The sequence below is a fragment of the Corvus cornix genome, chromosome 1 (genome assembly GCF_000738735.6).
Source record: "Corvus cornix cornix isolate S_Up_H32 chromosome 1, ASM73873v5, whole genome shotgun sequence".
NCBI classification, from domain to species: Eukaryota; Metazoa; Chordata; class Aves; order Passeriformes; family Corvidae; genus Corvus; species Corvus cornix.
The window spans coordinates 33,842,597-33,860,099 of record NC_046332.1 but is presented as its reverse complement, the minus strand read 5'-3'; the positions used below and the strand labels follow the sequence as shown (position 1 = coordinate 33,860,099).

General features: G+C 38.9%; 1 protein-coding gene across 16 annotated transcripts in view; it reads right to left on the bottom strand.

Moving 5' to 3' along the window:
- Positions 1-17,503, bottom strand: part of DLG2 (discs large MAGUK scaffold protein 2) — a 1,001,253-nt gene that overhangs the window by 739,814 nt on the left and 243,936 nt on the right. The window lies entirely within an intron of this gene.

The window sequence follows — 17,503 nt, the reverse complement described above, 5'->3', positions numbered from 1 at the left end:
CACAAAGTCAAAGATTCAACTCTGTTTATAGCACCGGAAACCACTGATATCAGTACTGAATAATGAAGTAATCTCCAGGAATAAAACCAGAAAAGAGCTTTTTTTTTTTTTCCACTGCAGCAGATACTGTGGGAGGAAACGAGTGGAAGAGGCTTTACTACCTCCTTCTCTATCAGCACAGAGCAATTTGCGTAGGATAAGCATAACTTAATAGAAATATCTGCAGTGACTTGTAGAATTTCTTTAAATGTTTTATGTAAACCCCCTTGGAAATCTGCAGAAACACTGAAGTCTTAACCAAATCAGTGGGTATCTTTCTGTGGGCAATGGGGTGAGGAAGCTTAAACAGAAGGGTGTGCATTTAAAAAAGAGTAAGGGGGAGGGGAAAAGACAGCAAGGTTTTTTTCAACATCTTCCTAAAGACAAGCTCTCAGAAACTGTCGTCAACTCCAAGAGAACAGCTATTTTTAGCTTGTCATTGTTTGTGCCTTTTTTTAGGAACGAAAAAGACAGTCGTGTTTAAAGCTAGATATTGCTCTCCTACGTAGCCCAAGACAGCTACTTAATTTGATCCCCAGCTCCATCTGTCATACAAATTAAGTAATTAGTAATCACAGCCTTCTTTGGCACAAACAATGACTTCCACAACAAAAGAGATGAACCCTCGTTTTAAATCTAATTCTGTGATTTTTGTTAGTAATGAAACTGGGGTCTAGATGCCATAGTTCAAAAAGCTGGAGTATCCCAAACAAATGGTGTTTCAGACTTCAGCTGCAGCAATATCCATCAAATAAGCTAAAACATAGCAATGTGTTGCGCAGCAAAAGCATGAGAGAATTATTTGATACATTTTTTGTCACTCTTCAAGTGAATAGAAAGTGGAAGGAATCATGGTTTATTTGGCAGTACCGTACACTAAAAAATTAAAATTAAGTATCTTAGTCATTGAAAAAATATCACCGATCTTGGGGAATTCTGATCCAAAGAGAAATGCAACTCAATAGCAAAGATGAAAAGATGCACAGTCCTGAGAAGTGAGGCAAGGTTCAGGCAAGCATGTAGCTGCATATGAAAATCAAATTCAAGCTTTCTTTCTGCCAAAGGAATTGCACAAGTTTTCAGTCAGCAAAGTCTTTGAAACAAATTTCTTTTTCTCAATCCTAAAAAAGTCAATGGTTTTGAGTTTAGGCAAAAAAACCCAACATGGGGAAAACCTCACTAAAAGAAAGCAAGGCTGCCGAATGACAGAATTCCTGAGCGATTACCTGGATATAAAACTTCAGACTCATTTAGGAAAACAAGAAGTAATGCAGTCCCAAAGTCTTCACTCAGAAGAACTCCCATGACTCCTGATCATCTAAGAGGAAAAATTATCTAGGAAATGACAGACTGACCCTCACAGTACTGTAAGTGAAAAGGGAAGAGAGACCCCCATGCATATGGTTGTTGCCTCCTCTAATAACTGTGGGGCATGTGAGAATTTGCCAGACAATTGAGACCTCTGTACCAGCTGACAAGGTATTACTTTATTAGCAGACCAACCCAAAACATTTATCAGGAGCTACTTCAGGTAATCTACACAAGCAGATCCCTGCAGGGCTTGTTAACCTCTGCCAAGACATTTCTTATCACAGCAGCCTAATTGTTAAAGAAAGCACTGTCATCAAGGACATACAGTATTTTATGATGACTAAACGGCTACTCAAAAGCATCACATATTGGTGATATTTACAGGTAAAGATACAGAGTCGATAAAAATGAGTGGGGAAAAAGCCCTGCCTGAGTCATCCAGACATGCCAAAACCAGCAGAACATTTGAATTGCTCAGGGCCTCTTTAAACAGGTGACAATAGGGAAAAACCCCAGAGATGAAAGGAGTTATTAAAAAAAAAAAAAAAAGGTTAAGAATAAAACCAGTGGAGAGACAGTACTCCAAAGGAGCCATACTACAGACCCTCTTTAAAAAGACACTCAGCTGGTGACCTCAATATTCTTAGATAACAGAAACTGGAGCCACTACCTTGAGCTGTGAAATTCCATTGTTACTCTTTGCTGCTGTGCCTTCAGAAGGGCAGAAGGGAGCACTTGGAAGGAAACCCTGGTTGTCTGCAGAGTTTCAAAGACAGCAGAGGGAACATGCTGCCTTGGAAGACTTGATCTCAGGAGGGCTTGAGGCCAGTCTGCTTCAGAGCAGCACAGAGGGCACAGCCCTTTGCAGCATCCGCCACTGCCCAGAAGAAGAGCACCAGGAGCTAGTAGCAGTAATAGGAGTAATAGTAGTAGTAGGAATTCCTACCAGTAGTAGGAATGCCCTATGGCAGTTGTGTCCCGAAGCTGTGCTCAAGGACCCCCATAGTGCCATGGCACTCTACTAGCACAGAGCTGACTATCACAGAACCACAACATGGTTTGGGTTGGAAGGGATCATAAGGATCATCTAGTTCCAACCCCCTGCCAGGGCAGGGATGCCACCCACTAGACCAGGTTGCCCAGAACCCCATCTCACCTAGCCATGAACACTGCCAGGGATGGAGCATCCACCACTTCTCTGGGAGGAACATTGGAACCATACTGTGGAATAACATTTTTCATCCTCAGACACCTAAGTGTTTTCAAGTGTGGGTTGTTTGCTTTTTCCAAACATGATGGAAAGCATGTCATTTTAAAGGAGAGCACCACTAAAAACAATAGACTAAAAATGCAGTAAAGAAACCAACATGCTCCAGGATTTGCTTTATGACAGTGCAATGTGCCCCACTTAAGCAGCATATCTGTGGGTAAATATTATAAGTTGGCCTTAAAAAGACTCATTGCAATGAGACAGATTTTGTCACAAAGATGATCACAAAGAAAGCAAAGATTAGCTAGAAAAAACCCAGATATTAGAGGGGGAAAGGTCTGAAGAAGAGGGTGCCTTGCTTTCTGAGTGGATGGAGGGAGAAAAGACACTCCGGTCCTCCAAAAGAGGGAAGAGTGGATGTCTGCAGGAAATTGGGCATAATGGTGGAGGTCTGCAAGGTTATTTTTAGGCCATGCAATGCTTATTAGTATCAACACTGACAATCAGCGTCACTGACTTTGAGTAGCCAGGGGTGTAATTCTCCCTCTTTTCGAAGGAGGTACTGGCTTGTGCAGTCATGGCACTATGGCAAGTTATGCTCCATCACTCCCTGTCTTTGCACACTGCAGTGATAAAATCTATATAGCACCCTAGTCCTGCATTGCCTAAATAACTCTGATTTCAGCACAGAAGCTCTAAACTGAAATGATTTTACTCTTTCGAAGACTTTACCATTTCTAAAACTTTAAACTGTCATAAAAAATGTTATTTTCCACATCTGCAAGAAGTTCCTTCTAATATCCACGGTGAGGGGTGGGATATTGAAGGAATTGTTGACATGGGCTGCAGGTCTGGGGTGCTGTAGGGCCTACAGTTTCCAGATGGCAAATATTGACTACAAACAGTGCATTGAATCTTTGGGCATCTGGAAACAACTGCAGAAAGAAGAATGTGGAACAAAGCCCCAGTTGGGAAGAAGTCTTTCTTAGGCTGTCCACTGCAGCAAAGCCTAGTAAAACATAACACACAGAGGAACGGTATCAGCAGCTCGAACTCAGAAAACCTTAAAGTTTTCACAAAGAGAAAGAAAAAGGCTGAATAGATTATTCGCAAACTTTCATCTTCAGTATTGTAAACAGCTCTCTGATATCCTAGCATTCTGATGCATAAGTTGCTGTGTCAAATACTCTTCCTTGCTTCCAGACCAGTAAACACCAGAGACCTTGCCCTGGGCTGATTTAACTTAAGCCACAGTTTTCCCTGAAAACTTTCTGTTCCCCTTTTTCCTGCACAATCTTCTTAATACACTTGTCTGATTTTTGAGCATTTAGTACTTTTCCTCTTAAAATCCCAGCTCTCTGTTTTCTCTCTTATGTGGTTGCATTGAGGAAGGTTTTGATCAGATACATAACAAAAACATATAATTTACTTATAAAATAATTCCTTCTCAATATTAAAATTTGTATATATTTCATAAATCAGGCTTTGCAGTTAGTATTCATAATTTCAGCCATAAAGCCATTTATGATAAGCAAATTTAAAGGATAAATAAAGGTCAAATGATAAATAAAAAATTAGTGAAGAATGGCCTCATCCTGTGAGTCTTTTCTAAGACTGAATTTTTCAGGAAACGTTTCCTTATTGTTCCTGATGACCCTAAAACAAAATAATGCAAAACAAGGACCAGAGGCTCAGAAAGAAGGAACTGGATTAAGCTTCACCTTGAGTTACTCAAAACCTAATTTTTCCTCTCCTGTACCTGCAACCCATGGTTCTAGTTTATTTTACACCTCATCCTATACAACTGATTGAGATGACACAATCCCTTTAATGCCTCAACTGAGACACCCAGGCTGCAAAGACTTTTTCCACTCTGAAGATCCCCAGTTGAGTTTCCTGGATTTCACTCAAATTGATTACTAACATGTCTCCGCCATGTGTGTTTTCATTTTGTGACTGTGAGCGAACATCTGCCTTTCTCCTTGATCTGAATTCTCACAATAACTCCTCCAAAAAGGTATTTCCATTCACAGTCATATTAAAGGCCACGGCAACCTGGAACCCTAGGAGATTATCTAGGTCAGTTTTCTTGCTGAGGGAAGATTAACCACACATAAGAGTGTTCTTGGCAAACAGTTGTCCAACTTCAAAGTCTCTCATGAAGGGAATGTCTGTGCTTCAGTTGGTCCTTTATTCTTAATATGGAAATCATAGAATCACATAATTGTTAAGGTTCGAAAAGACCTCTAAAATAATCAAGTCCAACCATCAACATAGCACCACTACCATGTCCACCACTAAACCATGTTCTTAAGTGCCACATCCACATGTATTTTGAACACTTCAAGGGATGGTGATTCCACCACTTCCGTGGGCAGCCTGTTCCAATGCTTGAAAACCCTTTCAGTGAAGAAATTTCTCCCTATTATGCAAGCTAAACCTCTCATGGTACCACTTGAAGCCATTTCCTTTAGTCCTGTCTCTTGTTACCAGGAAAAAGAAACGGACCGCACCACACCACAACATCCTTTCAGGCAGTTGTAGAGAGAGATAAGGTCCCTTGTCAGTCTCCTTTTCTCCAGACTAAACACCACCAACTCAACAGAAGACAAAAAGCTTAAATTATTAGAAGCCTTTAAATTATTAGAAGCGTATGCTTATTTTCTGCACAACAAAAAAAAAAAAAAATAGTTTACCACAATTGTTTGAAAAACTTGGGGAAAAATGAAACTTGGGGAAAATGATGCCTGTCTTGTCATGATTGCCATCACTCCCCAAATATGAATTAACATTCTACTTTTATAATTTATGAACTATAATTTATGAACTAAGCTTATTCATTTAAGCATAAAATCCACATTTCCATGGTAACAGCATGAATGAAGAAGGAATGAACTTCCAAAGTTCAATTGCATTTATTACAGTACTTAAAAATAACCTCTAGCAATTTTCACTGAGGAAATTGCTGCAGTCTTTTTGTAAGAAAAAAAAATTTGAATTAAATCTCTCACTGTAAACTTGTATAAGAACAACTGGATTTTGCATTGTACTTGATAAAGATCCATGTGTGTCAAAACACTTAGCATTTTACTCTTTGTACTCTGATTTTAGTTGAGGAAACTATTTAAAGGGAACCTATCATTAGATTAAGAAATATGATTAAAAAAATTATAGCATTGGAATCAACCCAAGTTTTCATGAAAATACACGTGTAGGGTTGGTTTTGGTTTTTTTTTGATGTGGACAGTCTTTTCATTAAACAAGCAAAGTGTTTGAATTTACAATAGAGAATACATTGATGGATATTCATTGGCCATGCTCTAACTATCCCTCTTTATTCCACTGATAACAGTTATTAGCTTGATATGTTAACAAACTTCAACCAGAAATTTTATCAGTGAGATAAATACTTTGTTTTAAAAATATGTTTAAATTTAGTAGGTTCTCAAAAAGTAATTTCAAACCTGCATAGCACTTGAAAGCACAGGATAATTAATGAGGGAAACTATTTACAAGACAATTAGTGTAATTTTCTATGTTTTACTGATCTCAAATGATAAATCAAGATGTTTCTAGAAGACTTATGAGTTAAAACCAAACTATTAGGCTCCATAAAGAATAGATAGGTTAGAATAGGTCTAATTCCTCTAATAATGTGCTAAATCTAGCAATCTATTTTTTCTTTTAAAAAAAGAAAAGAATATTCAAAACAAGTATATTATAAACATGAAGGAGGAAAAAGCCTTTTTCAGCAACCTATCTCTGTGAAACCCAGTAAACTGGTGATGAATGTTACATCTGTATCTCCTCTGGAACCTGTGACTCCCAACATTTAAAGACACCTGGTCAAACTAGATACTTTTTCTTCTAGTACTATCCAAACTGTAAAAATAATACTCAGAGGAAAACTTTAAAAACATACTAGCAGCAACAATAAACTCAGCAAAAAAACTCTTCCCAATCTGATTTGATTGTGACTTTTCCTGTAGAGTTTTACCAATTATTTTATTTCTTACTTCACCTCCTCTTTACATCAAGTCAAAATATTTTCAGCTGTATTATTTTCAGCTGTATGTACAGAAGTACATGGGAGTCAATGAGATGAATCCCATGGTCCTGAGAGAACTGGCAGGTGTAGCCGACAGGCCACTCTCCATCATATTTGAAAAGTCACAGCAGTCAAAGTACCCAGTGACTGGAAAAAAGGATATATCACACCAAATTTCAAAAAGAATAAAAAAGAGGACCCCGGGAACTACCAGCAGTCAGCCTCACCTCTGTGTTTGGTAAGATAATGGAACAGATCCTCCTGGGAGCTATGTCAAGGCATATGAATGGCAGGAAGGTGATTCCAGGCAGCCAACACAGCTTCAGAATGGGCAAATCACCCCTAAATTATCTGCTGGCCTTCTACAATGAAGTGATGGCGTGACTGTGCTGCTGGATAAGGGAAGAGAAACTGATATAATTTATTTTGACTTCATTAAGGTCTTTGACAGGGTCCCACACAACATCTTTGTCTCTAAATTAGAGAAATATGGATTTGATGGATGGGCTATTTGATGGATAAGGAATCTCCTGGATGGCCAGTTGCAGTCAACAGCTCAATGTCCAAATCAAGATCATTACCAAGTGGTATTCTGCAGCAGTCCATGCTGGGACCAGCACTGTTCAGTATCTTTATTAATGACTTAACCAGTGTGACTTTGAAAGTCTGCACAACACCAAGCTGAGTGGTACAGTTGATATGCTAGAGGGAAAGGATACCATAAAATGGGACTTTGACAGGCTTGAGGAGTTGTCCAATGGAAATCTCATGAAGCTCAACAAGGCTAAGTGCAGGATATTACACGTAGGTCAGGGTAATCACCAGTATCAGGGATTAACAGATTGAGAGAAGCTCTGCAGAGAAGAATTTGGGAATACTGGTGGATAAAGAAATTAACAGGAGCCACAGCATGCACGTACAGCCCAGAAAGACAACCCTACCTTGGGCTGCATCAGAAGCGTAACCAGCAAGCAGATTGAGGGATGTGATTTTGTCCCCATCTACACTGGTCTCCTGAGACCCCACCCAGAGTGCAGCATCCAGTTCTGGGGCCCAACATTAGAAGGATGAGGACCTGATGAAGAGGGTCCAGAGGAGGTCATGAAGATGTTTGGAGGGCTGGAGCACCTCTCCTATGAAGGCAGGCTGAGACAGTTGGGGTTGCTCAGCCTGGAGAAGACAAAGCTCTAGGAAGACCTTACTGAAGCCTTTCAATACTTGAATGGGGCCTATAATAAAGCTGTAAAGGGAATTGAGAATTTCACATGGTGCTCCTGAAAACTGCTGTTGAGAAGATATCAGCAGTTAGACCCCAGCTCTTTAGGGGATGTAATTAATGGCATAATGATAAAGATGTTTTGTGGGTTATTTTACTTTTTGGTGTAGTGATGCTTCACAGGTACTGACTGAACAACTATTGTCATGTTTTGCTGTTCTAGGTCCAACCTCAAACGTTGTGGTCAAAGCATAGTTATTTCTTTCTGAAAATGATTCTTTTTAGTAACTTCAGTTGTGAAGAATTTGGCACACAAAGTCAAAATTTTAAAATGTCCTTAAGAGCCACAAAGTATTTTCAACAAATTTATTTTATCTGAATAGAAACTTTCTACACTGCTAGTATCTAAGTACTTCTATTGTTTCACAGCAGTTAAAGAACCCTTTTTTGCCAACATTATTTAAGGATTTCTATTATTTCCAAGTATTTAGATGTTACCTTTTAAAATATCACACTTCTCACATTTCTTCCAAGCATGTCCTCTTCTCACTTCAATACTAGCTTGAGTCACATGCAGTGGAGATCAGATAAATTCAGAGAATGTCTTCAGTGAAATATCGTATAAAATGTAAATTACTGCCATAATCTGATGATATTTCACAAGGAAACTGACTTTAGCACTGCTTCCTCTGTAACTATTTATAAAAGCTAAAAATCTCTGCCAATCTTTCTGGCTATGGGACTATCTATAAATATTTTGTTAATACTTCTATATGCAAAATTAGTCTCAGTGTAGTATACAGGGTCGGTATCTCTTTTGCATGGAGGACAAGACTGAATGAGACATGCATGCTGACAGCAGAATACCAATTGACTAGAGCCATATTTATCCAAGAGGAACGTTTTCTGTTCTCTTAATACTTTTTTTAAATAGTTTTAAAAATTGCAGTCCCCTTGACCCAAAGAAGCATGCTCATTTCACACATTAACTAAAAATATCATCAAATCTCTTAGGAAAACAAAGCCAGAGCCTCCTGTCAATCATAATGCAAGTAACCTTTTTAATTTCAACAGGGTCATAAATATCTACAGTCCCATAAAATATGAGAATCTGGCCCAAAGAATAAATAAAATCAGACTAAACATGCTGAATGAAAATCTACATCTATTAAAGCCAACACTAAAATCAACCATCTTATTAACTTCAAGGAATTTCACTGATGCTCTTTAAGGTATAAAATAAACATTAATGCACATGCCACAATACTGAATTTGTATGTAAACCTCAGTTATAAAGAGTTGATGCTCCCTGTTATTCTTTTGGCAGATTATCAGTTCTACTATAGCTGTTCTACAAAAGCAGAGTAATAAGAGTCTGAAAGTATCTTTTTCTATCCCCTTTTCATCACCACACTCAAATTGGGAGTTCACACATTGAAATATGCTTTAAGAGGTGTTTGTGAATATTTGTTCAGTCACAATGACTGGGACATTGGATACAGTGTAAGAGCATCATGCAATTATCAAAGAGTATTCTGAACACAAGATTACTGTCATCTGAATGACTTCATATACATTTGCAGTTATTGGGTAACTTTAATCCAAATCTGGTTTCCTGATTTGGGAAACTTCTATGTGGAGTTGACTCCTATAAGCACTGCAAAAATGATGTAAGGTATATAAAGTGTGAGGGATTGCTCAGAAAGTCAGGGAGTCCTGATATAGATGATAGAAACATTGTGTGGGCCTTCAGTGGAAGGGCAGGTGGGCAAGAGACATTTCAGCTTGTATTTGTCAGTCAGAATCAAGGAAAGGCTACTAAGAGTTGTTACTGACTCAGTAAGACAAGCCAAACTGGACTATAAGACGATTTTCCCTAGGAAGGAGGATAGGAGAATCTGTTGTGAGAGGTGTCTAGAAAACTGAAGAATGCAATTGGGTTAGTCTTCTGTGAGCTGGAGAGATGCAATACAGATACTGATTTTTTTAAAATCTGAGTCTGAACAGAAATAACTAAGTGAAGTCAATAAAATAAACAACACCCTAGGAAGGGCTTTTCTCCATCCTCCACCAAACCAGCACAGGAATGTAGCTCATCTCCCCACCTTTGATGACGTCTGGTCCTTCACAAAACCTGTGATGCAATAAGGTAATAAGAATTAAATAATAATGGTTGATATAAAGTGTGTTTATGTGCATTCATAAGTTTACCTTTGTAATAAGAATGTGTCTCTCTAAACACTCATCAGAAATCTGCTAATTAATGGCTGCTGCTGCTGTATATGATGCTCTGGAAAAACAAACCAAACCACAAAATATGCTAAATGGGCAGATGATTGCTGTCTGCTGATTTCACTGGAGTCCTGGCCAGGAAGTCAGGCTAGATGATAGCCAGGTTCTTCTGCAACACATGCAAATGTATCTGCTAATTCACCCACACAAAAGAAAGACTGGAACAATCTGGAAACACTCTCAACAACCACGGTTGTTACTGCCTGTAACAGAACACTGTCATTTCCTACTTCTGCTCTGCATTGTTCTCTGCTTCTTCCCCTATGTTTTCGATAAATAGTGGTATTTTATGCCAATTAATGAGATGGGTTTTTGAAAGAGATGTAGAAATTCCCAAGCTACAAGTGAAGCTGTTAAAACCCATAATGAAGCTGTGCAATGCTCAAAAGTGTTGGCCACTTGGAAAAATAAAAACTTTTAAACATATCTGAGTGCTTCTGATTAATTGGCTTTCTCTGTCACTTGACAGCCCTCTGCACTGAAATAGCTTGTTGAATATTTTAGAATCAACATCACAGTATTTCAGTGAAAGGATTATAATTAATTTTTCACAACTGCATAATTTCAGGGCATTGTGAAATACAACTTCAGTGGGTTTCTTCACGCAGCAGTGTCCCAGTGTCATATTGAACAGTTGTGTCTATGGCAACATGTTCCTATTACCATAGATCTCCTATATCTACCATCATCTCTGAAATTTTTTAGGTAATTAACACAGAACTCAATGCTAATTGTTAAAATCAGAATGAAGATAGAAGTTCATGCATAAAGCAGCTTCTGCCTACATACTGCTCTACACATCTTGAACAGATAAAACCTTTATTGCTTAAATAGAACTGGGAAACATTTGAGACCAAAAGAGATCACCATTTACTTTCCATTTCCTGGCTTCTGCTACTACAAGAAAGATCTGTTTATTCACTATTACATTATTGCATAGCAAATAGTGTAAATTAGAATGTTATTCTTCTACAGTAGAAGGCAAACTGGTAGCAGTCAGAGCCCAGACTGGGAGCCAGGACCCTCAGGACATCTCTCAGTTTACCAGTTGTGGTAAATAGGCCTGTCCCACAGCTTATTCATCTGCAAACTGGTATTTATGGTATCATTCCCAGTAATAACTCTCAAAATATCAGTGTTTTATTACAACTCCCAGTCCTTGCTGCCCTGAAACAGCATATTACCTTTCAGTAAGCACACACTTTGGTCTGCAAAGCTTTGAATGACAAGTATAAGAATGGTTAATATTTTCAAGTCATTTCTAGAGATTGATTTGGAATATTTGATTTCCTTAATCTGAGTAAAAACATCTTCATGCTCGCTGCATCTTTGAGCTCTACCACCCACAGTGTGCAGCTTTGTGCTCTAGCACCCAGAGCATTTCCCAAAGTATTTTGCCCTATGTGAATGCATTTATTTGTGCCTTCCTGTATCACAAGCAGCATGCTTGATTTCAAGTATGGAACTTGATATTTTTCATAACCCTCTCAGAACATATTGAAGACATCTCTGGGTTGGCACCCCATATTTCTAGGGAAAAAAAAATTATCAAGCCTCCAACACTGCTATATTCTTAGTAAAATACCAAAATCAATGAGATGTCATGTATGAATATTCTTCTGGACTTCCCACTAGATTACCTCACCAACATACTCATGTCTCTGTTCAAATAACCTGCAAATTATTGTGTTAATGTTTTCCTGGCATGTGGTTTTACATTCCATTGAGCCATGGTAATTAAAGGTAGCTATGCAGCATCCAGAACAGCCTCCAAAGTCTTCAGCTTGCCTGTAAGAAGAATGTCTCACTGCCATATTCTTTCTTGTCTTACTGTATTATCTTACATATAGTATTTTACTACATTACTTTCAGCTACTCTACAATCCCCATAGAAAACCAGTGAAAGGCGTGAGAGAGGAAGGGAATTTATGCCCTCCAGCCAAATTTTCTGAAGAAGCCTCTGACAGTTTTATGCCTGATACATAATTCAGAGCTATGTAGGTAACATGTCAGAAGGTCCAGCTGCAGAAATACGACACAGAAAGAAACTAATAAAGGAATACACTCTAATTCTAAGAAAAATAGGAGCTGCATGTAAAAAATCTTAATAGAGAAGTAGTTGTTTACTGTCCTTTGCAGGTCAGGAGTTCACTGGTTTGGGCAACAGCTTTTGGCTCTTCAGACTTGGTTTAACTTCCTGCTTGGCCATAGGCACACACCAGTGTGATAAAGAGCAAGATGTTTAACCTACAAGATCTCAGGGTCTAATATATAAAGATTAGCTCATGAGCACGACTAAGTTTTTTAACATTGTAGGATTATCAGATGCTATGAAAACAACCAACTAAAATAAATTAAAAGCAATGTTAAATCAAGTCTACCTAATCCCAGCTAATTTGGGATATCACCTGACATCTAAAATCTAAAGCCTCAGAATCACCCAGTCTAACAGTTCTGCAGGTTCTCCTAAAGTGTGAAAGCCTTTGGATGTCTACATTAAATTATTTCTCCTAATTTAGTCTAGAAATTGTCTTCATCTTTAAATTAACACATACTCAAAGCATGTATTCTAATAAATTGGTAATTACATCCAACCTAAAACCATCTTGAAGTTCATCTATAGGGATACAGCCACTTAGACCCTACCTAAATCCTTCTTTAGCCTCTGTCTAATTATCTCTAAGAAGCATAAAATCTAGATGAAGTTAACACTACTGTTAGCATCACAGTACTGGTGCAGCACCAAAAATGATGCCATTTTTCACCTGAGATCCTTGTGTTCAGGTCATTCACTTGGGACCACCTGGATTACTTACCATCATTTTCAGAGAAGGGCTAAAGCACAAGATGCAGAGTGGGTAGGCTTTTTATAATGGTTCCCCATTACTCACAAGGAAAAATACATTTAGTTATGGTAGGCAGAACTTATAATCATCTCTCAAGCAGATGTCAAAAATTTAACCAAGAGAGAGCCCAAGTTAAGCGCTGGAATTAGGTTGAATGCAAACTGATGGAACCATGCTAGAAAGTATTTACTGATATGACACAAGTCACACACAACTGTATTATTAAGTCCAAAGACTGCAATCCAAAAAATGTTTTCAGTTAATTAAACAAAATTTCAGTAAATTAAATCCCCTCCATAGAAACTAAACCAATCGACTACACATATAAAACCATCTGTTTGGTGTATGAATGTGAAGGAAAAAGGCTCTTTAAGTGTGCAGGGAAGGTTAATCAAAGCTGCATCCCATCTCTACATCTCTCCCTGAAAATGTGATTAATCCCCTTGCTTTCCTCCCAGATAGCTACAAAAATGGATGCAGGATTGAAGGAACTCCTTTCCATCAGTAATACAAGAGCTCACTCACCTCTTGATATTCAGTCCAGAGCCCAAAATAACCTAACCTTGAGAGGAAATAGCCAAGATTTATAGATAAAGCAAGTGGAAAGACCAGAAAAGACATGAATCTGTGTATGGGAAAGCCTGATAACCAACCCTGTGATGAACTGCCAGAGGGCAGAGCTCAGCAGCTGGCTAACAAAGAGCAGACAGCCATGAGGAATGTCATGGGCACTCCTGCATCAGGCTTGACTAGAAGGATGTGAAATACTAAATTAAAACCTAAGCATTAACCAGAGACCATAACTATTAACCATATGCAAAGATAGCTATTTGGAGCACTATCATTCTCTCTTCAAAAGCCACAACAATAAAGGCTCTCCATGAATCAGAAAAGGCTGAAATAGTCACCACATCAGTTCAGGAACCCAATACCTGCTAGGTGAAAAAAGTAATCTTCAAAAAGGAAATTCAAACTTGTCTTGTCCAACAGCTGTAGGCATGTCTTTTCTTCTGGAAGACGGAAATGTTCAAATCCCTTCAGCAAAACAACATCCCAAACATCCAACTGAATGTCTGGGATCTGGTTATTATGTAGATGCTACCACCCACCTGGGGCCTATACTAATTCAGGACATGTACGTATCTTTCCAATGTTAGTTGACTTTGTACTTTGCTCATGTTTTTATTGCATGGCAAGGGCAGGAAAAACATCATTGTTCATCTTGGTGCTGAATAATCTTTCATGTAATCTTCTTTTCTGGAACTGGGAGTTTTTTAAAGATAATATGCACATTGTCTGGAATTAATGTATGCACAATAGTTTTTCAATGCCATTTAAGATTATTACTCAGGCTCATGCCAGCCAAATATGTTTCAGTAGATTTCAGACCAGATTTCTGCAATGCAATCTCTTTGGCATTGCTTGCAGCAAACATTTGGAAACTTCAGTAGATGTGCAATATAATCGCCCAGAGTATCTTAGAGTGCTTAACACAACGAGAATAAATGCAAGGGATCAAAGAATTTTCTTGGCTTGCACAACTAGCCCTAAATTTTGAATTTTCTATTGTGATTTCAAAGTACTCAATAGGATGGCCTGGGAGCTAGTTACTACTGAAATCACATGTGTTTGTGATAGCTAAGAACTCCAGTTATCTGTAAATGCATGGTTTCAATGAGCTCCTCAGAGAACTTCACTGTTTTCAAGCAACTTGAAAAACCTCCAGTTTTCTGAGATTCTGCCCAGTATAATGTGGGAGGAAAGGAAAAAGTTACCTTTGCACCATCTTTGCAACTTGCTGAATTTATCTACACCTCTAGGCAGAATTGCCCTGGATACTACAAGAACATACTGGCTACCATGATAAGATAACCAATGGTCTCAATATATTAGGATTTACAAGGCTGGGCTCAACAAAAAGAGGTCAGAGTACAGTAACCCCCCTGTCAAGCAGCCTTGGGGCACTGTTCTGCCAGTTCTCTGTGAGGCAAGGCAGCACATAGCTACCACGCCTACCATCTTGCAATGCAAGAGAAACTTCATCCTGGACTGCTTTTGTCATAAACTTTCTCCTGTGGATGCATTACTGACCCAGAAGCCAGGCTTGATTGTCCACAGAAAAAGAAAGCCATATACCTAGCAACAGCTTCCAGGTATACATGCAGTAAATGTTCTATAAATTAATACATAAATAATAAATCTAAATAAATAAAATATAAAAAGCAAATCATTGTGCTAGAAAGAGGCAGCAAATGGTAATAGGGAGATTAAAAGTGATCACTTCAAATTCAAAAGCTAGTATGATGGTAATTCCAATGATTGTAGCTTTGATTCAAGTACCAGATCAGTGTACAGAATCAACTGACCTCTCTCAAGTGTTAAGCTAGATATGCACTAATCTATGTTTTGGGGTCATAAGCAATAAAAGAACAGGTTTGACCCAGGTGTCCAATACAAGACATTTTTTGGAAGCAATATCCACCAGTCTGCTGCAAGATTGCTGTGGTTCTAAAACTGCCTGGGAAAGGAAACCCACATGGTGAATTTATTCACAATAAAACTGCAAGGCAAATCTTGCCCCAGACAGTGAAGAAATAAAGAAATCAGTTTCTGTGGTTCAATGTCAAAATCACTGCAGCAATACAAATATCACAGTGGTTGGGTTTTCCCCCAACCCTTAACATACCTTCCTCTATTTATTCTTCTCTCTTCTTTTGGCTAGGTATTCCCTGAGGCAAAGAACTAACAACTTGCTTACACTTCAGTTTGATAGGGCTGCCATTCTCTTCCCACAAGCCCAGAGAGAAGAGACACCCACCCTCCAGCATGCCACGTTAAGCCCCTTCACCACTTGATAGTGTGGAGATGAGGGAATGTGGTCCACAGCAATCAGCTCCCAGAAAAGCAGCAATTCTGCACCCATCTTGCTCCATAGGACCCAGCTGCCCTATTTCCCACTCCTTCATGTGGCAGAGGCACACAGGTGTGGGGAGCAGGTTCCCAGCCACCTCACTACACCCAGGTCAGGGGTATCTGTGCAGGACCCAAAGCAGACAGGCAGCAGACACCCTATTTTCTCATTTGAAGTATCCAGCCTTACTCCCAGTCTCACACACCCCTTCACATTTGCTGTGACCAGCAGCCTGATTTCACAGAAATATAGGAAGTGAATTATGCTTCCACCAGAACGATCCTCAGACTTCACAGTCCAGCATACATCGATACTGCAGCCTGCAGAGTAGTGCATTGGTGTATGTTCCAGCTCTAAATAAGCTAGCTGAGATACTGGAATTAGTTAGAACAGCATGGTGCTGCCCACAGGTTAACATCTTCTTCCCAAGAGGATACATCAGCCTACAGCAAACATATCCTTGACTGCAATCTACATGCAGAGCTGTGCCTCCCTGCTGTCCAGCATCCTGTCAGAAAAGATTCCCTCACAAACTGAAACAGAACACTTCTGATCTCTGCAGCTCATTTCAGCCCTAACTGTCCCATACCAGAGGCAGAAAGTGGCAATAAGTAAATTCAGTATTGGTTGAGCTTCCCCCTCCCCTGAGATGACATTCTCCCTGGGGGTCCCCAACCAGTCAAGGCAACATGCAGCACAGAAGGGCATTAGACTGGACAAACTGTTCTGCTGTGTAATCAAGTGTTTAAATGGACCCTGTAAGTAGGTTACAGTGCACATGTGCACAATCCCATAAATATTAATATACCTGTAAAATGATTAGGCACCATTTAGTCCTCAAAAGAATACCATTGTTAGAACTAGGGTTTTCCCATCGTTTTTGTAATAAGGCAGAAGCAAAGCACAGAATAGGCCATATATGACAAATACTGTAACATCATTATTAATCTCAGCTCTTCGGTGTGACATGGTGCATGGAAGAAGAGATCAATGATAAGAACACTAGATTTGAATCTGACCAATCTCAAGTCCATCTAAAACTTTCCCAAGGCTTACAATTGCACACACAACCTCTTCCAAGCAGTGTCAGGTCTTCATGAGTTTCTTACCAAAAGAGTGGCAGTAAATCCAAATCTGTCATGGATAGGCAGCAGTTTGGTAGCAAATAACTTCTTTGATTAATTATCTCTTTTACTGAAACTGGGCAAGTGTTGCTTATATGCTTCTACAAATTATTTGTTCTACACCAGTTACACGATTATTTTGTGCTGATACTTGTTTAACCTGTGAAGAGTCAGCAGCAGTTTACTGTGAATCTTTAAAATTTCACCTTTCAGCTACAGTGGTTAATTCTGGATGAATATCACTTTCTGTTTATAGGCAGAGTAGGTCTAACTCCTAGGATCAGCTCCCTAATGAGGAACCTAACAACCTTTGAAAACCTGCTGGATTTCTTAGGGATTCCTGCTAGTAAATATGTTTGCTAGAATAACTGGAAAATGAACATGAAAGTGACAAGCAAATAGGCAGAATCCATGGGGTTATTTGCCTAGTGAATATTCATGGCCAAACGAATGCAAATGCAAACCTTCCACAATACTTTAGCTCTTACAAATATACAATAAAACAC